Here is a 27,241-nt window from a genome sequence, read left to right on the forward strand (position 1 = left end):
GGGCGTTGGGAAGGGAGACATATGTAATACTCTTTGTAATACTTTAAGCAATAAAACAAAATTTTAAAAAAAAAAAAGAAAAAAAATTGGAAACAGCCTAAGTGCTCATCAGCAGATGAGTGGATTAGAAAACTGTGGTACATCTACACAATGGAATACTATGCTGCGGTAAAAGAGAAGGAATTCTTACCATTTGCAACAGCATGGATAGAACTGGAGAGCATTGTGCTAAAGTGAAATAAGCCAGTCAGAGAAAGATAAATATCACATGATCTCACACATTCATGTAATATAATGTCCAACATAAACTGATGAACAAAAACAGATCCTCATGATTTCACCCATTTATGGAATATAATGACCAACATAAACTGAGGAACAAAAACAGACATATACCGAAGCAATATCTTCACCAATACAGCTCCTAGGGCAATGGAAACGAAAAAAAAAAAATAAAGAAATGGGACTACATCAAAATAAAATGTTTAGATCCAGAGACAGAGAAGCATTGATCAGACCAGTGATGGCGAACCTTTTGAGCTCGGCGTGTCAGCATTTTGAAAAACCCTAACTTAACTCTGGTGCCATGTCACATATTGAAATTTTTTGATATTTGCAACCATAGTAAAACAAAGACTTATATTTTTGATATTTACTTTATATATTTAAATGCCATTTAACAAAGAAAAACCAACCAAAAAAAATGAGTTCGCGTGTCACCTCTGACACGGGTGTCATAGGTTCGCCATCACTGGATCAGACCATCAAACCTCAGAGGGAAAGTAGGGGAGGGTGGAGTTAAGGGGGAGAGATCAACCAAAGGACTTGTATGCATGCATATAAGCATAACCAATGGACACAGACAATAGGGGGTTAAGGCATGAGTGGGGGTGGGTGGGGGGAAAATGGAGGGATAAGGACACATATGTAATACCTTAATCAATAAAGAAATTTTTAAAAAAAGAAAAAGAAAGCCAGTCCTCAGGCTCACACTGTCGCTTCTGAGCTATTACTACCATTACCAACCTGACCATAATTCCCTGTATGAAACTTATCCACAGTCCTGGCTGATGTGTCTCAGTTGGTTGAGCATAGACCCATGCACTCCTGAGGTCACATGCCTGGGTTGTGGGCTGGATCCACAGTAGGGATTGTGCAGGTGGCAACCAATCCTTGCTTCTTGCTCATCCCTGTTTCTCTCTCTCCCTCTCTCTTCCTTTCTACATCTATTATCAATAAAAATATAGCTTTATTTTAAAAAACATGACTGCAGGTTCCTGATTTAGCTCCCTTTTCAATCTAAGCCTTTGCACATTCTGGACCCTATGTCTGGAGGACCTTCCACTCATTAAACTGGTTGTCAAATACAAGGTCCACGTCATAAAGCCCTAGTCGTGGCCTTAGGAGTCAGGGCTTAGTGTCTGTTCGAAGTCCCCAGGTCCAAGGGCTACAAGAGCAGCTGGACAGTCCCAGGACACTACTATCTCAGAGGCCACAAAGGGGTGAGGCCCTGAAAGAAGCTCCACAAACCCGTACACCTAATCGATTCTGCATTTGCAGGAATTTGTGGAATGAAAATGGTCTGTTGAGAGTCTGGCACCCACCAGGCTCTATGGGCTCAGGCTGCTCATGCCTAGCCCCGAGGCCAGGTGCCCTCCAGATGCCTGTGTTATCTCAGGACTCAGTCCTCAGGGCTCACTCTGCCAGTTCCCTTATCACTTACAGGACTTCCCCTTCCTGTCCACAGCTGCTGTCCTCTGTCTTCTAGTCTGTCCTTCCTCTGAGAAATGTTAGGAAAAGTTAGAATCCGGCCTCAGAAAATGTCCCTCTTTTTTTCACAACCATCTATGGCCCCAGCGTTCTCAGAGTGAAAGTAAAACTCCTGCAAAACCTCACCTCCTCTCTTTGATACCTTTACACCAGCGGTTCTCAACCTGTGGGTCGTGGCCCCTTTTCGGGACCAACGACCCTTTCACAGGGGTTGCCTAAGACCATCGGAAAACATATATTTGTAATTGGAAATAAATATTTCACAATATATAATTACATATTGTTTTTGTGATTAATCACTATGCTTTAGTTATATTCAATTTGTAACAATGAAAATCCATCCTGCCTATCAGATATTTACATGACGATTCATGACAGTAGCAACATTACAGTTATGAAGTAGCAACGAAAATAATTTTATGGTTGGGGGATCACCACAACGTGAGGAACTGTATTAAAGGGTCGCGGCATTAGGAAGGTTGAGAACCACTGCTTTACACCCACAACGGGCCCGGGTTCCCGAGTCCTCCCTGCTCAATCGCATCATCACGTCCTTACAAGGCGGTCCTGCAGCCTTTCACCCTCTTCCCCCATCAGCCATTTGTCACCCACGAGGGACTCACCATTCTGAGCGCTGAGACCTGGGCGGCGGGACCTGAGAGGCCGGTCCCCAAGCCTGGAGGGTGAAATGGGGTCAGGCTGCGGGGACGCGGTGAGCAGAGAGGAGTCCGGGAGGCACGGGGACCCCAATCTCGGGCTGTTGGGCTCAAGGAGCCTCAGACACACCCCGCACGGCAGGCGCGCTGCCTCCCAGGCCGCCTCCTACTCACGACCAGCGCCCTGAAGCCTGTGAGTCTGTGAACAAAGACCTAAAAAGTTACAATGGCCACCAGGAGGAGGAAGGCGGAAATCCCACCTTAAACGGATGCGCGGAAATCAAAATGTCCTTTAGCTCCGCCTACATTGGCGCATGTCCTTCTGGGTAATGTAGTTTTCTCCACCGCCCAGGCGACTACTAGCATCCCAGCAAATATCTTGGGGAATAAAGGTGTTGTGGCCCAGCAAGTGACATCTGGGGAGGGACAAAATGAGACCAGAGGCCTGGATAAATGAAACAGACTGAGGCATCTCCAAGATGAAGAGGGAGGGGAGCAATGCAAGGGATCCACCAAAGAATCTATACACAGGGAGAGAAATGGGAGACATCTGTCATACTAAAAACAATAAAAAATACATGTACTTAAAAAAATTGAAATAATATATCCCAGCTGGTGTGCCTCTATGGTTGAGCCTCAAGCTATTCATCAAGAGGCCATGGTTCTTTTTTGGTTTTGTTTTATATATTTACTAGTGGCCTGGTGCATGGAATTCGTGCATGGGGGAGGGGGTGTTCCTCAGCCCTGCCTGCACCCTCTCCAATCTGGGACCCCTCGAAGGATGTCCTACTGCCAGTTTACAGGGATTGGGCCTAAACCAGCAATTGGGCATCCCTCTCACAATCCGGGACTGCTGGCTCCTAACCGCTCACCTGCCTGCCTGCCTGCCTGATTGCCCCTAACCACTCTGCCTGCCGGCCTGCTCGCCCCCAACTGCCCCTGCCACTAGCCTGCTTTTCCCCAAATGCCCCCCCACCAGCCTGATCACCCCCAACTGCACCCCCTGCTGACCTGCTTGCTCCCACCTTCCCTCCCCACTGGCCTGCTCGCCTCCAACTGCCCCCTACCGGCCTGCTCACTCCTAACTGCCCCCCCCCTGCTGATCATCTCCAACTGACCACCACTGATGTTCTGCTTGCCCCCAACTGGCCCCCCTGCTGGTCTGCTTACCCCCAATGGCCCAGCCTCACCACCAGCCTGATCACCCACAAGTGCCCTCCCCTCTTGGCCTCTAACCGCCTCTACCTCAGCCCTGTCACCATGGCTTTGTCCAGAAGAACGTCCGGAAGGTCTCCTGGAAGGTCTCCCAGTCTAATTAGCATATTACCCTTTTATTAGTGTAGATAGAGGCCTGGTGCATGGGTGGGGTCCTGCTGGTTTGCCCTGAAGGGTGTTCTGGATCAGGGTTGGGGTTCCCTTGGGGTGTGGGGCGGCTTGGGCGAGGGACCTATGGTGGTTTGTAGGCCGGCCATGCCCCCATGGGGTGAGGGTCCCTGCTAGGGGGGGCATGGCCAGCCTGGGTAAGGGGCTAAAGGCTGTTTGCAGGCTGGCCACAACCCTTCCAGGGTGGGGGTCCCCACTGGGATGCCTGGCCAGCCTGAGTGAGGGGCTGATGGCTGTTTGCAGGCTGGTCATGGCCCCGGGCAACCCAGACTCCCAGACCTTCCTTGAGCAGAGGCCATAGCGGCTGGAAGCAGGTATCTGGGATTTATTTATCTTCTATAATTGAAACTTTGTAGCCTTGAGAGGAGCCCACAGCCATCTAGGGCAGTGGGAAGCTTGGCATCCTCCATTGCCAGCGGCAACCCAAGCCTCCTGTTCGCTCCAGCTCTATGGACACCACCATCTTGGTTGGGATTATTTTCATACTTGCTCCTGATTGGCATGGCTTGTGGGCGTGGCTTCTGTGTGTAGCAGAGGTATGGTCAATTTGCATGTTTACCTTTTATTAGATAAGATTTTTAAAAATTCTTTATTGTTTGAAATATTACATATATTACTACATTTGTCTCCTTTATGCTCCATTGTCTTCTCCCTGGCCACCCTCACTCCCCAGCACATACCTTCACCTCCCTAGAGTCTGTGTACATTGGTGCTGCTTATATGCATGCACACAAGTCCTTTGGTTGATCTCTAACCAACCCCTCCAACTCCCTGCCTTCCCTCTGAAGTTTGTTGGTCTGTTCGAGGCTTCTATGTCTCTGAATCTACTTTTGTTCATCAATTTATGGTGTTCATTATATTCCCCGAATGATGAGGTCATGTGATACTGGTTCTTTTCCTGGTCAGGGCACATACATGTGTTGCAGGATTAATCCCCAGTGTGGGGGTAGAGTCGTGCAGGAGGCAACTAATCAGTGATTTTCTCTCATCATTGATATTTTCATCTCTCCCTTTCCCTTCCACTCTCTAAAATCAATAAAAAATATTTTAAAAGTATATACATGTATGCACAGCCCATGGAAATATACAATAATGTGGTGCGGGCCTAGAAGCAGTGGGGGCAGGGTAGAGGGAGAAAAAGGGGGAGGAGTATGGCAGAAATTGGGAACATCTGTAATAGAGTGAACAATAAAAAAGATTAGTGTGCACAGTAGGTGTGGCTCAGTGTTTGGGTGTAGACCCATGAACCAAGATATCGCTGGTTTGATTCCAGGTCAACACACATGCCCAGGTTGGGGGTTCCATCCCAGTAGAGGGACTGCTGGAGGCAGCTGGTCAATGATTCTCATCATTGATGTTTCTTCCTCTCTCTTTCTCTCTAAAAAATCAATAAAGACATTTAAAAAATGAATAGTGTTAAGATTGAGTTGACTCAACAAATGCAAAGTGAGTGTGGGTCATCAGGTTTTCTTCCAAGAGATTATACTTAAAAAAAAATATTTTTAGAGACCCGCGCTCCCGCCGTCCACCCGCCCACGCGCCCGGGCGGCGATGACTCGGCGCTGGCGGTGACCGCGAGGCACTGGGCCTGCCGTTTGCTGACCGTTTTGCTGACCGGAGAGCGGCTGCCGCCAGCGTGTCCACGGCGCCCCGCCAGCATGGGCTGCGCCCGGAGCATCCACATTTCCGAGACCCAGACCATGTACCCAGGCGCCGGGGAGGCCGAGGACGCGCAGGACCCAGCGGCGCTACTGCCCGCGCCGGGCGGGCCGGAGCCCGAAGACTTGGCCACCACCAGCGGCGCCCTCCCCGCGACCCCCCCCCCCCCCCCGCCCGCCACCCTAGCATCGCGACTCGAAGAGACCAACATCTCACGTGCAGTTTGGCCCCATTAGGTTTCATGCAGATCAACTCCAGGTACTTTTCGCATATATCAAAGCCAATAGCCAGAGTAAAGGATTCCATAAGGCGTGTGAAAAAGCAGGGTTTAAGTGCACGGTGGCCCTGGAGGTCCAGGCTGTCCTGACCTGTTTCCTGGCTGCAAATCACGACATCATCATCATCGACCACAGAAACCCCCAGCAGCTGGACGCCCCGGCGCTGTGCAAGTCTATTCGAGCAACAAACGTTTCAGAAAACACAGTTATTATTGGTGAGTACGCAGGCAGGACGGAGAAGAGTCTGTGATGTCCCTCATTAGTGTCGGCTTTCCGAGGAGGTACGCGGAGAACCCCAGCCTCCTGGCCTGTTACGCTGAGCTGCTGCAGCTGGAGTTTGGAGAGGTGCGGTCACAGCTGAAACTCAGGGCTTGTAATTCAGTATTCACTGCACTGGAGAAAAGCCAAGACGCCATTCAAATCACGAGTGAGGACAACTACATACAGTATGTAAATCCAGCATTTGAAACAACAGGGGCTTTGAGTCGGGTGAATTATTAGGGAAGGAGTTAGCAAAAATATCTCTAAATGAGATAAAGGCTGACTTGTTCAGTACTATAAATTCATGCATGAAGTGGGGCAAGGAGTGGCAAGGCGTTTACCACTCCAAAAACGGAGATAATGTACAACAAAATGTGAAGATAATACCTGTCATTGGACAGGGAGGAAAAATTAGACATTATGTGTCCATTATCCGAGTGAGCAACGGCAACAGTAAGGTGTGTCAGGCTGAGAAGATAACGGAATCTGTTCATTCTGACACCCCACAGATAATCAATCAGGTAAACATAAAGACAAGAGGAAAAGCTCCTTGGACGTCAGGAGTGTTGCCTCACGAACAAGCGAAGTGGCCAGCCAGAGACGACACTCCTCCATGGCCCGGATCCACTCCATGACCATCGAGGCGCCCATCACCAAGGTGATCAATATCTTCAATGCTGCCCAGGAGCACAGTTCCATGCCTGTGTCAGAAGCCTTAGAACGCGTCCTGGAAATTCTGAGAACCTCGGAGCTGTATTCACCACAGTTCGGGGCGAAGGAAGAGGATCCTCACACCAAGGACCTCATTGGGGGCCTGATGTCTGACGGTTTTCGAAGACTATCTGGGAATGAGTATACTCTCTCAACAAAAAACCTGCATCAAGTTTCGGGCAGCTTACTCACCTTCGAGTCCCTTCACGATATCCCACCGCGGATAGCTGAGGCCATGGAAGACGAAGACAACTGGGACTTTAATGTCTTTGAGCTGGAGACTGCCACTCAGAAAAGGCCTTTGACTGTTCTTGGTCTCAAAATCTTCGCTCGCTTTGGGGTGTGTCAATTCTTGAAGTGCTCGGAGACGACGCTGCGGCTGTAGCTGCAGACTATTGAAGCCAACTACCACTCCTCCAACCCCTACCACAACTCCACCCACGCTGCAGACGTGCTGCACGCCACTGCCTACTTCCTCTGCCAGGAGAGGATCAAGCAAGCATTAGACTCAGTGGACAAGGCCGCCGCCCTCATCCCAGCCGCCATCCACGACCTGGACCACCCGGGGAGGACCAACCTCTTCCTGTGCAACGCGGATAGCGCGCTGGCCGTGTTGTACAACGACTGCCGTGTTGGAGAGCCACCACGCGGCCCTGGCCTTCCAGCTGCCCGCCAAGGAGGACAAGAGCAACATCTTCAAGAACGTGGAGAGGAATGATTACCGGACACTGCGCCAGGCCATCATCGACATGGTCTTGGCCACAGAGATGACCAGGCACTTCGAGCACATCAATAAGTTTGTCAACAGCGTCGTCAAGCCCTTGGCAGAGCTGGAGGAAAGCGAGGGGAGTGAGCCAAACCCTCGTGATGTAGACACGATGCTCCAGTCTCCAGAGAACCGGACTCTGATCAAGCGGATGGTGATCTAGTGTGCGGACCGGTCCAACCCCTGCCGGCCCTTGGAGCAGTGCATTGAGTGAGCTGCACGCATCTCGGAGGAGTATTTTTCTCAGACCGAAGAAGAAAAGAAGCTGGACTCACCTGTGGTGATGCCAGCTTTTGACCAAAACACCTGCAGCATCCCCAGGTCCCAGATCTCCTTCATCGACTACTTCGTCACAGACATGTACAATGCTTGGGACGACTTTGTAGACCTACAGGAGTTACTGCAGCATCTGGACAACAATTTTAAATACTGGAAAGGACTCGACGAAATGAAGCTGCGGGGCGTCCGACCACATCTGGAACCAAAGTAGAGAAGGCTCCTTCTGTCTGAAACTGGACCTCTGAAACTGCTCTACTCGCCTGATGTACTTTGCCAGTGATTCTACAAATTAAAATAAACTAGGACTGAACACATTTTCATAAAATTTTATTAATGACTTTTTCCAGAAGTTCGCCTTATTTTGTAGTGTTTATACCAAATATTGTCATAGAAACATAGCAAACAGAATATTTACTAAATTGACTTTTTAAAACCAATCTGTTTTTATCTTCATAGGTAATTTTTAATTCTAGATATTTATAAAGGTTCTGTATCTTCACACTTTCAATAAATGTAGTACCATAAAAATATTTTATAAAATACTTTTATTCATTTTTGGGGTGGGGGGAGAAGTAGACAGGGGAAGAGAGATAAACATAGATCTGCTGCCTCCTGTAGGCCCCCAACTGGGGATCCATTTGGGGATGTGCACTGACCTGGAATCAAACCAGAGACCTTTCAGTGAATGGGATGACAGCCAACCAGCTGAGGGCACTGGATGGGGCAGAGTTTATTCCTGTATTATTACTATTAATTATTATATAATTTTCCATACCAGCAACTCTAAACCTTCTTTTGCCACATCCTGTATTTTCCTACTGCCTTGTTACAATCGCTCTCTCTCTCTCTACCTTTCTCGGCCCTCCATGCACTCATGGATTTTCTCTTCTTTACAATAGAATAGTTCATACTGCTCATAATTTTGTAGGCACTATTTGGTATGTACTCTTTAACAAACACTGGTTTTCTCCATGCTACACAGTCATTTTCAGATTCAAAACACATGCTTATGTGAAGAGTGAATTATTTTTTTTATTGCTGAGTAGTACTGGGTCCTGTGAATAACCACATTATCTATTGATCTCTATGTTTTTTGTTATTTCCAGGTTTGGGGTATTATAATTAAATCTGGGAATATTTGCAATCAGTTGTGTATATAGACATAGGTTTTACTTATCAAACTGTAGTGTAGATGAATGTTTTACATTTAAGATATGGGGCCCTGACCGCTTTGGCTCAGTGGATAGAGCATCAGCCTGGGGACTGAAGGGTCCCGGGTTCGATTCCAGTCAAGGGCATGTACCTTGGTTGCGGGCACATCCCCAGTAGGGGGTGTGCAGGAGGCAGCTAATCGGTGTTTCTCTCTCATCAATGTTTCTGACTCTCTGTCCCTCTCCCTTCCCCTCTGTAAAAAATCAATAAAGTATATATTTGTTAAAAAGATATGGGGAACTGTGATCCAAAATAGTCATTCCCTTTGTATTCCTATTAACCCACAGTATATAAGAATTCCAGTTTTTCTGCTACCATGCAAGGCCATACAATGGTTAAACTTTTCAAATAGTAACTCCAGAAATGAATATTGTGTTAACTCACTTTCATTTTAATTTAATTTACCTAAGAATTTTTTATGGTTAACATTTTTTTCATACATTTATTTGCACTATCTTTGTCTGCTTTATTAAAATATCAGCTCAGGATCTTTTTCAAATTGTTTAAATAAATGTATTACTTTAACTGAAGGAGGCCTGTGCAGCCTCTAAGACAGATGCTTAAAGTTCCTTCATTCCTCAGAGACTCAAGTGACTCCTTTGCCATATGGAACCATAGGTTTGGAATACTGGAAGGAAATTTGTTTTTCTCAATTATTATGCAATGTACAAATTAAGGTAGCTTATACCATATACTTGTACATTTAATGTGCATTGTTAACATTCAGAACCACTCTTATTTAAGTCGGAGCATTCAATAATACATTAAGTGAAGTCTAGGGTTGTAGCATTTGTCAATTTCCCTGGTGTAAATACTCTCATCATGGTCAATTTTAAACTGCCCAAACCGTGGCATTGAACACTGACATGATAAGATCTTTCAGTAGCTTGCAGTTCTGAGTTTGCTGCCAATGACATCTGAACAAACTCCTTTTTCTGAGGTCCACTCCTTTGAATCTTGCCAGTGACAGTTTAGGGAAGCTCAGGGACAATGTCTTCCTGGATGAGGAGACAGGGACCCATCCTGACCGACTTCCCTGTCATTTCCTACCAATCCCCACTCTGCTCCTTGGCCCTGCACCGTCTCCCAAAGAGGCTGTCACCATGTGGTCGACCTACTTGGCCCATAAAGTTAGTCAGGTTCTGCTGCAGAACCCGGATGTTGGCTGCAGCCTATGATGTGCTGTGATCAATGAAATGTGGAGGGAGTGAAGCTGTTACCTCTGACACAAGAGTCTGGAAGCACTGAGACTGGCATCCTCTCTGTCCATCTCTGATAATACCCAGCAGGTACCTACATAGTGCTTCTCCTTTGTTCCCATCCCAGGAGAACGAGGGTGGACATGCATTATGAACAAGAAACATACCTTCTTTAGTGTAAGCCATTAAAGCTTTGGGGCTGTTCATTACCTGCAATAACATCCAGCCTCTCCTAATTGGAACACAAGCCCTATTCTACTCTCTAGGAGGCAGCAGAGCCTAACATTAGAAGCCAGAGCTGTTGTTGGAGACGCATGGGTTTGACTTCCAGCCCTGCCTTTTATTAACTCTACAATCAGGCAATTTATGTTGAGTATCTGAGCCTGGATTTCCTCCCCATAAAATAGTCAGTTAAATCATCTCAGGTGTGGAGAGGATTAAATGATATAATAATAATGCATATAAAGCATTGAACCCAGGGACTGGCACACATAGTGAACATTCAGGAACTCTAGCTTCACCGCTTCACAATGTGTATTGACTGCAGACAATCAGACAATGTAGGAATGTCAACCTGTTGGGCTCTGTATCCTTTCAAATATTACTTTTAAAGTAATAGGACAGGATCATATATATTCTCTCATAGCCTGCATTTTCTCTTAATAATGTCATAGTTTTATATAAAAAATAAAAATCTGATGACTGGAGTGACTCAATTGGTTGAGCGACCTCTCATGCACAGAAACGTTGCCAGTTTGATTCCTGGTAAAGGCACTCAGTAGAGGGGCGTGTGAGCTTGGTGAGGGCTTGCAGAAGGCAGCTGATCAGTATTTTTCTCCAACTCATTTTCTCTCTCTCTAAAATTCAAATAAAAAATTGTAAATATGTAAATTTTATATATATATACTGAGTAGCCAGATTATTATGACTGTCCAGATTATTATGACCACTCCATCAGTACAATGAAGTGAATTAGTTATGCAAATAATAATAATAATAAAACCTTGAGAGTATTTGCTTAGGAAGTTTTCAATATTCAGTATTTTTGAAAGTGTCAATGAAGTACTGATCAGGTGGTCATAATAATCTGGCCACTCAGTGTGTGTGTGTGTGTGTGTGTGTGTGTGTGTGTGTGTATGCATTTAGATCTGTAGTCTTCAGGAATGAGTACAATAATACTTTTCACCTCAGGGAGCATTCTGAGCTTCATAGAATCTGAAATAATGTCTCCAAACAAGAGTTCATTTGCAGACAACACTCCCTAGAAACCAGCAACCAGCCATTAAAACCTAAGGTTGTAATTTCCCAGCGCCGATCAGGTGCCCCATGGCCAATACTGCAATGGTCAACCAGTAATTGGGATCCTAATGCCACCTGTAGGGCCTGCAAAAGTACATTACCCAACAGGCAATGCGCCTAACGAGGGCTGATTTAGCCAATGAAAGCCCAGGAGAGGCGCATTATCTAGTGCTCATCGCTTGGCTGTGACTTCCGGGTTCGTTCTCCCGCTGGTCCTTTTGACCTGTTTATTCTGTTACCATAGCCAGAAGCTCCAGCTCTGGGGGTTTAAACTACATTGAGGCAGATTGGAACCAAGATGGTGGCGTAGGGAGTGGACCTGTGCGTGCTGCTCTCTCACAGCATCATTGAAACGACCAACTATGAGGCAAACAACCACCACTCAGAACCATGGGGAAGGAGGCCCAGTGGGAGATCTACAACTGGAAGAAAAGAAAGAAGCGCAGTGGGACTGAGTGGGAGCTACGGAGGCACCAAAAACAGAGGTACGCAGTCACACGCCAGGTGGGCTGCAAATGGATTCGCGGTTTTTTTTCAATCGGAAGCGGTTACAAACCCTCGAATCCTCTGGGCTTGTTCGGGGCGGGTCTCTGAGGCCCCAGATCCCACAGGGAGAGGCGCCACGGCCTTGCAGTGGTCGGAGAGCGAGGGAAGCTCTGACGCGCGGCTGCTTGTCGGCACTGAGGGACAAGAAGTCCTGGTGTCCCGGGGAGGCGAGGGGCACGGAGACGCTGCCATCGCTGTTTCCTCCACGCTGGCGAATCCCTGAGACCCCGCCCTATCATCCGGGCTGTGCCAGAGGCACAAGAGGGAATGACTGTGCTTTTACAAACTCTCAAATCCACTGAGCTGGTCCGGGCGGGTCTCTGAGGCCCCAGGCCCCAAGGCGAGAGATGGCACAGCCTTCCAGCGGTCAGAAAGCGAGGGAGGCTCTGGCGCTCGGCTGCTCGCCGGCACTGGGGGACGAAAAGTCCTGGTGTCCTGGATAGGCAAGGGGCCGCTGAGACTCAGCCCCGGCGACTCCCTGTGACCCCGCCCTACGCAATTTACATTCCCATCTGGGCTGTGCCAGACTCACAAGTAGAAACGCCTTTGCTTTTGCAAACTTTCAAATCCACTGAGCTGGTTCGGGCGGGATCATGAGGCACCAGACCCTATGGGGGAGAGGCAGCACGACCTTGCAGCCATCAGAAAGCGAGGGAGGCTCTGTCGCACAGCTGCTCACCGGCACTCGGGGACACAAAGCCCCGGCGGAGAGGCAAGGGGCCGCGGAGACCCAGCCAGTGCTATTTGCTCCGCCAAGGCGACTCCCTGAGACTCAGCCCTAATCAATTTACATCCCCATCCAAGCTGTGCCAGGTGCACAAAAAGACCCACCTGCGCTTTTGCAACCTAACCCAACAAATTGCAGACTTCAACCGCTCGCAGCCATGGGAAACACACTCAAGAAGCAGACCCAGGAGAACCAGGATGGCGGCTAAGGAAGAGACCTGTGCGTGCTACCTCACACCACAACATCGAAACTACCAACTATTGGACAAACACCTATCATACAGAACCATGGGAAAGTTGGCCCAGTGGAAGCTCTACAACTGGAAGGAGAGAAAGAACATTGAGACTGAGTAGGATGTGCAGAGACACCAAGTACAGAGCCCAACCCAACAAACTGCTGATTTCAACTCCTCGCATAGAAAGAAGAGCATTGAGACTGAGTAGAATGTGCAGAGGCACCAAGTACAGAGCCCATCCCAGCAGGCTGCAGATTCCAGCTCCTTGCAATCGGGGGGCCGGAGTCGGGTCCGGGGCAGGCTGGGGCTAGGCCCGCCTGGGCCGGCGCTGTCGAACCACTGTACCAGCAGGCGCACAAACATGCCCACCGGTTCCAGTCTCGCGTGGGGCGCTGGGGGACGGTAGACAGGCAGTCTGTGCACTTGGTGGAGGGCATGATCCGAGCAGGAGTGCTGGATGTTCAGCCACCAGGAACACCTGGAGATTTTGTCTGGTGGGGAGCTGCCGGCAGGGGACAGAGGATCAAACTTCCTGTTTCCCTGGTAAGGCTGGGATGGCCCCGGTGAGGTCGGGACAGCCCCGGTGAGGTTGAAACGGCCCCGGTGTGGTAGGGACGGACCCGGTGAGGTTGAAACTGCCCCGGTGTGGTAGGGACGGACCCGGTGAGGTTGAAACGGCCCCCGTGAGGTAGGGACGGCCCCGGTGAGGTTGAAACGGCCCCGGTGTGGTAGGGACGGCCCCGGTGAGGTTGGAACGGCTCCCGTGAGGTAGGGACGACCCCGGTGAGGTTGAAACTGCCTCGGTGTGGTAGGGACGGTCCCGGTGAGGTTGAAACTGCCCAGGTGTGGTAGGGATGGCCCCGGTGAGGTTGAAACGGCCCTGGTGAGGTCGGGATGGCCCTGGTGAGGTTGAAACTGCCCCGGTGTGGTAGGGACAGCCCCGGTGAGGTTGAAACAGCCCTGGTGTGGTAGGGACGGCTCCGGTGAGGTTGAAACTGTCCCGGTGTGGTAGGGACGGCCCCGGTGAGGTTGAAACGGCCCTGGTGAGGTCGGGACAGCCCCGGTGAGGTTGAAACGGCCCCCGTGAGGATGAAACGGCCCCGGTGTGGTAGGGACGGCCCCGGTGAGGTTGAAACGGCCCTGGTGAGGTCAGGACAGCCCCGGTGAGGTTGAAACGGCCCCCGTGAGGTAGGGACGGCCCCAGTGAGGTTGAGACTACTCCAGTGAGGTTGGGACAGACAAAGGGGACCAGTATAGACTGATGAACAGGAGTAGATACAGAGGCAGAGCAACATTGAACAGACTGTCAAACTACAGTGGGAAGCCTTGGGAGGGTTTGGGGGGGGATTAAGAGATCAACCGAAGGACTTATATGCATGCATATAAGATTAACCAATGGACACAAGACACGGGGCGGGGGGGCGGGGGGTAGGTGTCGGGGAATGTCAAGGGGGGGAAAAAGGAGACATATGTAATACTCTTTGTAATAATTTAAGGAATAAAAATTATTAAAAAAAAAAAAACTACATTGAGGCATCAGAGGCAGTGTCCCCGCTCTGCAGGGTGTGTCTGAAGCCTGCTGAGCAGCCACTGGTGCAACTGAAGCCTCCTTGCTTCCCAGACTCCTCTCTGCTTACAGAGTTCCACTCAGCCTCACCCCATTTACTCTCCAGTTTCTGGTGAGGGAGCCTGTCAGGTCCTGCAGTCCAGGTCACAGTTTCCAGAAGAGTGAGTCTCAGGTGGGTGACACAGTGTGACACGGTGAAAGAGGGTGACAGACTGCAATGCCAGCCAGTAAGGATGTGGTGGGGTGGCTCACCTGGGAGGAGTCCAGACACCAGGTCTGTTTAATGTCAAAAGGCAACAAAGAAGGTAAAGCAAAGTTTTGGGTGAGGAGTTTTTCTTTCATTTTCAGGAAGCTGCTGCCATCTGTGGCTGTGAACAAATGAAGGACATTGTGTGAGGGAGGGTTATAACCTTTTCTCAAAACTGCTCAGAGGAAGAACTGACTAGAGGAGAGAGGACAGCAGTGAGGGACAGGAAGGAGAAGTCCTGTAAAATACAGCAACCTAGGAAGAGTGTGCACTGAGGACCGAGCCCTGAGGTAATGCAGGCATCTCAAAGTCACCTGACCCTGGGACTGGGCAGCCCAACTCAGGATCCTGGCGGTGGTTGCCAGGCCCTCAACAGACCTTTAGTTTCCACAGATTCCTGCCGATGCAGAACCACTTATGGGGACTGGTTTGTGGAGCTTATTTCAGGGCCTCCCACTCTTATGGCTTCTGGGACTGTCCAGCCACTCTCCCAGCCATTGGAGGTGGGGACCTTTGAAAGACACCAAGCCCGGAATTCTAAGTCTTGTGTTTGGTCATATGAATAGTTCCTGTTTTTGGCAACCAGTGGAATGGGATCTGAGAGGTCCTCCCAGGCATATATTCTAGAATATACAAAGGCTTGGAGTACAGACTGGGTTTGTGGAGGTACTTGCAGGTATCCTTTTTTAAAAAAAGAAAAAAAAGAATGGGAAGTGGTAAAATAGATAGGAGTCAGGTCTAGAGGAGCTTTGTGAAAACTTGGGAATCTGTTCTGCAGGTGATGGGAGCAATGGGAGATTGGGAGCAATGGGAGATTTGGAGCAGTGGGAGCAGGTGATCTGAACCAGGTCTCATTAGACTCCCTTGATTGAAGCGTAATGAACTATAGGGTATAAGGGCTGTGGTGGAAAGACTAGAAAGGAAGCAGCTGTGATAGTCTGGGTGAGTGTGAGGGTAACTGGCCCATGATGGTGCCTGTGGAGGTGAAATAAGCAGTTGGATTCTGGATCAGTGTTTTGGGTGTGGCCACCTGGTTTTTCTAATTTTGAGGATGAGAGAGAAGAGTCATGGACGACATGAACGTTTGCATTTGGCAACTGGATGTATGGAAGCATCAACTGAGATGTGGATAGATATTCATAGTAGGAAGTGTGATGTTCATTGTGAATACCAAAAGTTTCATTTTTTTACATTTTAGGGTTTGGGATATTTCAGAGAGCAGTTCATGAGTGTCTGCAACTCTGACAAACAGTTCAGGATGAAAAACTCTTTAAAAGGTATCGGGCCTGCTGAAACCGGTTTGGCTCAGTGGATAGAGCGTCGGCCTGCAGACTGAAAGGTCCCAGGTTCGATTCCGGTCAAAGGCATGTGCCTTGGTTGCGGGAAATCCCCAGTAGGGAGTGTGTAGGAGGCAGCTGATTGATGTTTCTCTCTCATCAATGTTTCTAACTCTCTATCCTTCTCCCTTCCTCTCTGTAAGAAATCAATAAAATATATATTTTTTAAAAAAGGTATCGGGCCCTAACCGGTTTGGCTCAGTGGATAGAGCATCGGCCTGTGGACTGAAGGGTCCCAGGTTCGATTCTGGTCAAGGGCATGTACCTTGGTTGCGGGAAATCCCCAGTAGGGAGTGTGTAGGAGGCAGCTGATTGATGTTTCTCTCTCATCAATGCTCCTAACTCTCTATCCATCTCCCTTCCTCTCTGTAAAAAATCAATAAAGCATATATATTTTTAAAATGTTATAGGGACTGTATGTACCAGGGTGGAGTTGTAAGTAATCTTTTTTTTTAATTGAATACCAAAGAGCAATTTAAACAAGATGAGACTTCAGCTGTTGCATATTTATTTGTTAAACAAACACCAGGATTTTTTAAAAATATTTTTTTATTGATTTCAGAGAGGAAGGGAGAGAGCTAGAGAGATAGAAACAACAATGATGAGAGAGAATCATTTATTGGCTGCCTCCTGCATATCCCCTACTGGGGGGGATCGAGCCTGCAACCTGGTCATATGCCCTTGGCCAGAATCGAACCTGGGACCCTTTAGTCCGCAGGCCAATGCTCTATTCACTGAGCCAAACTGGCTAGGGCACAACAAGATTTTGTTTGAGCCTTAGCCTGGGGTGTTGTCCTCAGTCTGGTTGATTTGCTTAGGGGCATGAGTGGTCATCTGTGAGACTCACTGGGCATGGGCTAGAGGGCCTTAGGTGATGGGACTTGAGTGCTGAAGGCTGTGACTGGATCAGGTGCAGCACCAGTGGAAGTGGAGTCTAGATATATAAGACCTGGTGTGGTTCTCAATTGATGAGGTTGAAGGAAAAAACAATCAGGAAGGAGGCCTTCATAGCTGGACTCAAGGCTGCCTCAATGAGTGTGGACTCTCAGAGTGGGTATAGAAGTTAATCCTGTTTGGATTTGCCAAGCAGTCACTACACCACACATGCCAAGTAATGAGTAGGATGTCAAGGATGTGACTATGGGGGCTGAGGGTGTGGGAGTGTAGGTGTGAGAGAGGTGTGCAAGAAAGAGTGTGCCCTCGGAGAAGGCCTGTGCATTCATGCATGCAGGGCCCTAACATTGACATAAGGGGGAATGAAATTTGAGTTCATTTCTGGTGATGTCTGGATAATATAATATAATGAATTTCAGATCAATTCCTGAAAAGAGGCTGTGTTCTGGTGGTATATTGCTGGTCCAGATTTTAGGAGAAATTTATGTGCACACCTGCCTTTTGTTGTTGAGGGCTGTTACAGTGACCAATAGGAATGAGATAGCTTACATCAGTGTCACCTGGGCTTGAAAATATCCACCAGCTTGGAGAAGGGTGAGAGAGAGAAATACATTACAGAGGTGGTGAATACGAAGTTTGGAAAATAAGATAATGAGGAAATAAACTGTGCTCATAGTGGAAAATTTGTGTTATGTTTCACATTATGCCTCTGGGAATGAAGCTGTGTGAGAGGTGTGGTTCAAAGGGTTATGTGCTGTAGGTAGTGCAAAGTTATGGCCTCAGCACCATGGGATTGGATTCAAAAGGTTGAAGTCTGATGCCATAATTTTCTGGATTTGAAATCAGAATGGGGAGGGTGACGACAAGGCTATTGCCTAACAGGAACAATGTCAAATTACTCACAGTCTCCTTATGGACAACATCTCTACCTACCCTATGTTCATGTACCCACTGTGGTGACTAGGGACAGTGTGGCCTACATTTGTGTCCCAGAGCACAGATATCATCTATACAGACATCTGCCCTTATTGTTGTGGGAAAACACAGTATCAGTAGGAATATAAGGAGAGAGTAACTTTTATGGGACCAATGCCTGGTATCTTTTCTGATGTCAGGAGTTGAGGGAGCAGATATATGTGAATGTGGGGAACATGATGAACATAAAATCCCTGTACTCTCCCTATTATGACAGAATATGGACTTTGAGGACATGGACATTGCCTTCTTTCAGCAGGAGTAGGGGCTCCTTGATGAGGCTCAGAGACTTCTGTACTGCGATGTGATGCTGGAAGTGTTTGCACTGGTATCATCTGTAGGTAAGACCTTCACATCTCTCCTAGTGTCCTGAAGTGATGTCCTCTCTTCCTTTGTTTTCCAAATGTAGCTTTCCCTCTCCCACAGCCAGACCATGGGCTACTTTTCCCAACTGTCCTGTAAATGTGCTGTGGCTTCCAGTGCTGACTTGTGATGTGTGGAGATCCCTGAGCAAAGGACTCCATGAATAACCCTCAAATCCATTGCCTCAAATAGTGCAGGAAGTGTCCGGGAATCAGGATTGTTGCAGAAAGCTTAATGGGTTCCACCTCGAACTTCCTTTTCCTGTGAGGGTGACTATGTCCACATGCATGGCTTCTACTTCTGACCCCTTCCTCAGCTGAAGGCTGTTTGTGATTATGCCCGGTTATGGTCTTTACTTACATGAACCACGGGCAGTTCTTGTAAGACATTCCTTCCATTGTTTGAAATACTCTGTTACGTGGATACTGTTACATGCTGTGTTGACCAGGGCCAGTGCTGGCTGCTCACCTTTGTTGCCTACCAGTGAAACTCAGAATATTTGCGTTTTATGTGCTTGAAGAGTGGAAGGTGCAAAGAGAACCCTAGTTTTTTTTTCACAGGTTGAACTTGCAGGATGATCTAAGAGGTAGTCAAGCTCGGTTGAGGTGCACCAGGTAGAGCTTTGTCCTAAGGGCTGTGTTTAGATAATACTAGAAACCTGCTCTTGTACAACAGAGTTTAGGTTCAAGTGCCACTGGCAGCAGCTCATTTCTACCTTTTCATTCCCATGTTTGACACTTTGCTGACTTCTCATTTGATCTGTGACTTCCTGGATTTTAGCTAACCTTTACCTCTGTGGCCTTTTTGCAACACCTATCCACCTATAAGGCTCTGTCTGCAATATTTTCAAATGTTAACCTGCACATGTGTTATGAGGTGCTGACACATGCTTTCGTAGTCCTCAACACAACTTCCTTATTTCTTGAATTTTACATGAAATAAGCAACCTTCTGCACAGCTTGCCCATGTAACCATCAGACAAGCCCAGCTGAACACTGTTAGCAGAAGAATGAGCAGATGATCCAACTTCTATTCCATGTGGTGCTTGCCATGTTTGTTTATATTTTGTTTGGGATCTTCCCCGTTTCATGATCTTAAGTAACAGAGAACTTCACAGCAGCATCTTATATATTCTTTCCAAGGATATGTTACTGTCAGTCAATTATATGGAACCAACGTCTTAAGTGCAACACTTTTGTAAGGGCACTTCTCCCTGTCACCACAGTCGACATTCATTTCAGCACTATTTTTCTGTTTTCAGGTTGTTGGCATAAATCGGATGGTGTGGAGGCCTGTTCTGAGCAGAATGTATCTGTACAAGGGGAGTCACAGGTCAGGGGTTCTAAGACAGCTCCAGCAACCCAGAAGACCCATCTTTGTAATCGGTGTTTCTCAGTGTTCAAAGATATTCTGCATCTGACCGAGTCACAAGCAGCAGACTTTGAGCAGAAAGGCTTCTTCAGTGATGCATGTGTGAGAGGCTTGTGTTTCAATGCAAACCCTCACCAGCAGCAGAGGGAAGCCAGTGGAGAGAAGCCATGGAAAGGAGCTGTGGACAGGGCCTCATTTGTGACCAGGTTCAGCTTCTACTTACCAGGGCTGCCTTCAACCAGTAGGAAGGTTGTGGAAGACTTCCCAGCTATCTCAGAGCTTCTCCTGAACCAGGCCACTCTCAACACTGAGGAGCCACACAGTGGCAGTGAGATTTCACAGGAATTACTCAATAGAAACAGGCATCACCAATGCAATAAATGTGAAAACGGTGCCAGCCACCACCAGAACCTTGTTCAACATCAGGGCGTCTGCTCTGGAGAAGTGAAATATGAGTGCAATACATATGGGAAAGTTTTCAAATGTATCTTTAACCTCAATAGACATAGGAGAGTTCACACTAGAGAAAAGTCCTATCAGTGTACTGACCATGGGAAGTCCTTCCATCAAAGGTCTTCCCTCACTGAACACCACAGAGTTCACACTGGAGAAAAAGCTTACAAATGTAGTGAATGTGGAAAATCATTTAGGCACAGTTACCACCTTTTTTATTCACAAGAGAGTTCACACTGGATAAAAGCCCCATCAATGTAGTGATTGTGGGAAATGCTTCAGTCAAAGCTCTTACCTTATTAAGCACCACACAGTTCACACCTGGGAAAAACCTTATGAGTGTAGTGAATGTGGGAAGTCATTCAGGCAAACCTCTGCTCTCAATAAACATCAGAGAGTTCACTCTGGGGAAAGGCCGTATGAGTGTAGTGATTGTGGAAAGTCCTTCAGTATTAGGTGTAACCTCACTGTACACCAGAGAATTCACACTGGAGAAAAGCCTTATACGTGTAGTGATTGTGGTTAGTCCTTCAGTAATACATCTATGCTCACTGTACACCAGAGAATTCACACTGGAGAAAAACCATATAAGTGTAGTGAATGTGGGAAGTCTTTCAGGCATAAAGTCACTCTCAGGAAACATCAGAGAGTTCACACTGGAGAGAAGCCATGAGTGTAGTGACTGTGGGAAGTCCTTTAGCAGAGGTTCTAATCTCATTCGACACCACAGAGTTCACACTGGAAAAGCACCCCATGAGTGTATTAGATGTGGGAAAACTTTTTTCTACAAATCTTTCCTCGTTCAACATTGAGAGTACACACTGGAGAAAAGGTTTAAATGTGCAGGGAATTTTTTATCTTTCTCACTCAGAATAACAATACCAATGGAGAAACTTTTTTTTTTTAATAATTTTTTTTTATTATATATTTTATTGATTTTTTACAGAGAGGAAGGGAGAGAGACAGAGAGTTAGAAACATCGATGAGAGAGAAACATCGACCAGCTGCCTCCTGCACATCTCCTACTGGGGATGTGCCCGCAACCCAGGCACATGCCCCCGACCGGAATCGAACCTGGGACCTTTCAGTCCGCAGGCCGACGCTCCATGCACTGAGCCAAACCGGTTTTGGCAATGGAGAAACTTTTAAACTCATTTACCTGAATAGGAATCCCTTTTATCAGAACTTACACTCTGCTAGATTCCTTATAAGTTTCAGGTACAATTGAGGTTTTCCGAAGCTGCATCGCACCTGCTAACCCACTCAGTCCTACTACCTGATTGATGACACTGCGAGTATTTGTGGGGAACATATTTCACCCCTACCACGTGGCTCCTCTTTAGAGTGTGCATCACTCACAGCCTTTGCAAACTCTGGGGTTGTGCTTGAGAATATCATGAATATTCTAAACTTCTGGCTGGATCTTCATTTCTTTCTAACTAGAGAATTGATCTGACCCAGGTTTTTGTCAAAAGCCCCCTGCCTCAGCTAAGAAGTGCTACCTCTCCAGGGACATTATGGTTCTCTCTTTATGCTGTGGGGAATTGTTTCAGGTTCCCATTCAACATCCTGCAAACCTCTTGCTGTCCTTTGCTCTGGTTTATGATCTATGTAAAGGTGTTGTTTCTTTTGTACCTTAAGTTTTGTTGGTTGTATTCACTTCCTGAGATTATTGAAAGGAAACTGGTGATTTGTTAGTATGGACAGGTGTCCCAGACTATCTGTGCTTTTGTAGGCATTGCTTGATGGCAGAAAATCACTCTTTGTTCAATATTGGCTGATTTTGCATTGCTGACCAAGGCATTGAGAGAAAGTGTGCATGACTTTGTGGTTCTAATTTGTTGTCTGGTGCCTCTTTTATCGTAGAGGTCATTGGTCACCCTGAATAGGCAGTGTTTATTGTGCTCTGTGAACAATATGAATTATATTCTCTTTTCACAGTATTTATTACTTAAGTGTCAGCAATGTTTAGGCGAACTGCTGTCCAAGTGCTGTAAAGAGGCCATGTGTCATGATGTATGAGATTTCATAGGCTGGTGTTATTTTTTGTAAGACTCTGAGGTGGAATTAGTAGCTACACTAATAAAAGACAAGCATGCAAATTGCCGTACCTTCTCTAGGCCTTACGCCACACCCATCAGCCAATCAGAGCAGCTATATGCAAATTACTCCAACCAAGATGGCGGTTAATTTGCATATACTGGCTGGGAGCGAAGACTGAAGACAACATGGAAGCGAAGCGCTACAGAAAGGAGCAAAGTAGATGCGGCAGAGACAGGAATGAAGCCAAGGCTGCAGAGGCAGGAGGTGGGAGGGGAAACCCAGCCTGAGCGGTTGGGAGTGGGAGGGCAAACCCAGCAGCTGCAGATGGGAGCAGGAGGGGAAACACAGCTTGAGAACCTGGGAGCAGGAGGGGAAGCTCGTCTCAGTGGGTTTTGCTCCCTTCTCTGCTTTGTACCAGCCGCAGGAAGCCCTATAGCTTGCAGGAATCTTCCTGCAATGGGCTTCTAGTTGGGACATAAACACTGTTTTCATAGACATGGGAGACACTGCAGTTAAACTAGATGAAATGTGTGTCTTCTGGACATAAATCCAAAATTACCCTGGGACCTGTGGCTTGTATGATATTTGAGGACATTCTGAGGACCTCCATCACTATTTCCTGTAGCTGAAGTCACTGGCAGAGAAAATAATCTAATGGTTTTGTGGATTCCCCCGGTCCCTCTATGGTGTTCACCTGAAGGTTGTTGCTCAACAGGCAAGACCTCAAATCTAGAAGAAGCATAATGCTGTAATCAGTCCCAGGATGTGTCTTTTTTAACCAGTAAGCATTCCCATTGATTCCAATGGCAATAGTCTTCACTACTTGCCAACATTTGCTGCCACTGAGGCAAGGGTGTTCCCCCCCCAGAAAATGAGAACTGACATGCAACAAAGTACACCTTTCTCATGTGTGCTATTTGGTGAGCCCTGACATGGAGATAAAGCTGTGAAACTGTCACATGTGAAATAAACCCACCTGTAACTCATACACAGGGTGGGGCACTAATGGGCTTACAGTTTTAAGTTCAGAAAACACACAGCTTATTCTTTTAAAAACATCTTAGAAAATACTTTTATTCTGTTTTGGGGGAGGGAAAGTGAAGCAAGGGGAATAGAGAGAGAAACATTTATCTTCTGCGTCCTTCACGCCCCCTACTGGGGATCCATTTGGGGATGTGCACTGATCTGGAATCAAACCAGAGACCTTTCAGTGAATGGGATGACACCTAACCAGCTGAGGACCCTGGATGAGGCAGAGTTTATTCCTGTATTATTGTTATTAATTAATGTATTATTTTCCATAGCAACAACTCTAAACCTCCTTTTTGCCTCATCCTATATTTTCCTAATACCCTGTTATAATCTCTCTTTCTGCATTTCTTGGTCCTCCATGCAGTCATGGATTTTCCTTTTTTTTTTTTTTTTACAATAGAATCATTCATATTGTTCATAATTTTATAGGCACTATTTGATATGTTCTCTTTAAAAAATTCTGGTTTCCTCCATGCTATGCTGTTATTTTGAGATTCAACACAAATGCTTATGTGAAAAGTTTATTTAATTCTGAATAGTACTATGTTCTGTAAATAATCACTTTATATATGGATCTGTCTATGTTTTTTGTTATTTCCTGGTTTAGGGTATTATAAATAAATATTCTGGGAATATTTGCACTCAGTTCTCTATATAGATATATGTTTTACCTATCAACATGTTGTGTAGATTAATGTTTTACATTTAAGATATGCGGAACTGTGCGCCAATATGGTCATTCCCTTTGCCTTCCCTCTAACCCACAGTATATAAAAATTCCAGTTTTTCTGCTACCCTGAAAGGACATATAATGGTTAACCTTTTCAAACAGTAACCCTGGGAAATGCATATATTGGTAACTCACTTTCATTGTAATTCCATCCAACTAAGAATTTTTTAAGTTGCACAGCTTTTCATACATTTCTTTGCACTGTCTTTATCTGCTTTGTTAAAATGTCTGCTGATACAATCTGTAAATTCAACGCACTTCCCATTAAAATACCAATGACCTACTTCAAAGATCTAGAACGAACTCTCCAAAAATTCATCTGGAATAAAAAAAGACCCCGAATAGCTGCAGCGATCCTGAGAAAGAACAAAGTAGGTGGGATCTCAATGCCAGATATCAAGCTGTATTACAAAGCCACTGTTCTCAAAACTGCCTGGTACTGGCACAAGAAAAGACATATAGATCAGTGGAATAGAATAGAGAGTCCAGACATTAGCCCGAACTAATATGCTCAATTAATATTTGACAAAGGAGGCAAGAACATACAATGGAGCCAAGATAGTCTCTTCAATAAATGGTGTTGGGAAAATTGGACAGATATATGCAAGAAAATGAAACTAGACCACCAACTTACACCATACACAAAAATAAACTCAAAATGGATAAAGGACTTAAATGTACGACAGGAAACCATAAAAATTCTAGAAGATTCCAAAGGCAACAAAATCTCAGACATATGCCAAAGCAATTTCTTCACTGATACAGCTCCTAGGGCACTTGAAACTAAAGAGAAAATGAACAAATGGGACTACATCAAAATAAAAAGCTTCTGCACAGCAAAAGAAACCATCAACAAAACAACAAGAAAACCCACTGCATGGGAAAACATATTTGCCAATGTCATATCTGATAAGGTACTAATCTCCAAAATTTATAGGGAACTCATACAACTTAACAAAAAGAAGATAAACAATCCAATAAAAAAATGGGCAAAGGATCTAAATCGACACCTTTCAAAAGAGGACATTCAGAAAGCCAAGAGACATATGAAAACATGCTCAAAGTCGCTAATCATCTGAGAGATGCAAATCAAAACAACAATGAGGTACCATCTCACACCTGTCAGAATGGCTATCATCAACAAATCAACACACGACAAGTGCTGGAGAGGATGTGGAGAAAAAGGCACACTCGTGCACTGCTGGTGGGAATGCAGATTGGTGCAGCCACTATGGAAGACAGTATGGAGTTTCCTCAAAAAACTACAAATGGAACTCCCATTTGACCCTGTGATCCCACTTCTAGGAATATATCCCAAGAAACCAGAAACACCAATCAGAAAGGATATGTGCACCCCTATGTTCATAGCAGCACAATTCACCATAGCTAAGATCTGGAAACAGCCTAAGTGCCCATCAGTAGATGAATGGATTAGAAAACTGTGGTTCATCTACATGATGGAATACTATGCTGCTGTAAAAAGAAGGAACTCTTACCATTTGCAACAGCATGGATGGAACTGGAGAGTATTATGCTAAGTGAAATAAGCCAGTCAAGGGGGGTGAAAAAATGGCGGAGGCTTAGACGGACGTGTTGGTGCTTTGTCCCGGAGCAGATAGGGGCGAGCAGCTGAAACGGGTAACAATCAGCCCGATCAAGCTGGGGAGGTTCAGCTGAGAGACAGTCTGCAGCCAGGAAAGACAGAGAACTCCTAAAAAATGCGGATCGGAAGGACTTGTATGCATGCATATAAGCATAACTAATGGGCATAAGACACTGGGGGGTAAGGGAGGGCAGGGGATTGTCAAGGGCGGGGGGGGGGGAAGGACACATATGTAATACCGTTGGTAATACTTATTATAATATATTTTTAAAAAAGAATAAAAAAAGAGAAAAAAATAAAATGTCTGCTGATAATCCTTTTCAAATTATTGTCAAGGGCGGGGGAAAAAAAAAGGAGACATATGTAATACTCTTTGTAATAATTTAAGCAATAAAAAAATTAAAAAAAAAATTTATTATTTTAACTGAAAGAGGACTGTGCAGCATGTAAGACATGTGCTTAAATTTCCCTCATTCCTCAGTGACTCAAGTGACTCTTTGCTGTATGGAATCATCAGTTTTGAATCCAGGAAGGAAAATGGTTTTACTGAGGTTTAATGTTTTGTACAACTGAAGTCAACTTATACCATATACTTATACATTTAATCTGCATTGTTAACATTCAGAGCCACTCTTATTTAAGTCTAAGCATTCATTAATATATTAAGTAATATGGAGGTTTATAGTATTTGTCTCTTTCCTGGTGTAAATACTCTCATCGTGGTCAGTTTTAAAATGCCAAAATCATAGCATTGATCATGGACATGATAAGATATTTCAGTAGCACATCATTGCATTTTATTTCCAACACATTGATACAGTAGCAGCAAATGTGCTACAGAACTTTCCTAATAACAGTAAAATTATTGGTATCCCCAAGTTTTAAACCTTTCTTAAAATTTAATTTAAGTACAATTGATTTAAATCATACATTCAGAAATATTTTAATTGATTTCAGGGAAGAAGGGGGAGGAAGAGACAGAACCATCAATGATGAGAGATAATCACTAGTAGGCTGCATCCTGTACCTCCATTCTCCCTGGGAAATGAGCCTGCATTCCATTTATGTGTCCTGACCATGGACAGAACCATGACCTTCTGGTTCATAGGTCAATGATCAACCACTGAGACACACCAGCTGGGCTATAATATTTAAAAATTTTAGCTGAAACCAGTTTGGCTCAGTGGACAGAGCGTCGGCCTGCAGACTCAAGGGTCCTGGGTCGATTCCGGTCAGGGGCATGTACCTGGGTTGCGGGCATATCCCCAGTGGGAGATGTGCAGGAGGCAGCTGATCGATGTTTCTAACTCTCTATCTCTCTCCCTTCTCTCTGTAAAAATCAATAAAATATATTTTTAAAAAATGAAAATTTTTATTATTTTTTAATATATTTTATTGATTTTTTTACAGAGTGAAAGGCGAGGGATAGAGAGTTAAAAAACATCGATTGATCAGCTGCCTCCTGCACACCCCCTACTGGGGATGGACCCACAACCAAGGTACATGCCCTTGACCTGAAATGAACCTGGGACCTTTCAGTCTGCAAGCCTTCGCTCTCTCCACTGAGCGAAACCAGTTAGGCTGTAATTTTTATCATTGATAGTATTACAGATGTCTCCCATTTCCCCCTATATACATATTCCTT

The 27,241-nt window shown here is 46.0% G+C and overlaps 1 pseudogene; it reads left to right on the forward strand.

Annotated features, from left to right (window-relative positions):
- Positions 1-5,467: 5,467 nt before the first annotated feature.
- On the forward strand, positions 5,468-8,063 carry LOC102438178 (annotated as a pseudogene).
- Positions 8,064-27,241: the final 19,178 nt, after the last annotated feature.

This window comes from Myotis lucifugus, unplaced genomic scaffold (genome assembly GCF_000147115.1).
Source record: "Myotis lucifugus unplaced genomic scaffold, Myoluc2.0 scaffold_880, whole genome shotgun sequence".
In the NCBI taxonomy this organism is placed as follows: domain Eukaryota; kingdom Metazoa; phylum Chordata; class Mammalia; order Chiroptera; family Vespertilionidae; genus Myotis; species Myotis lucifugus.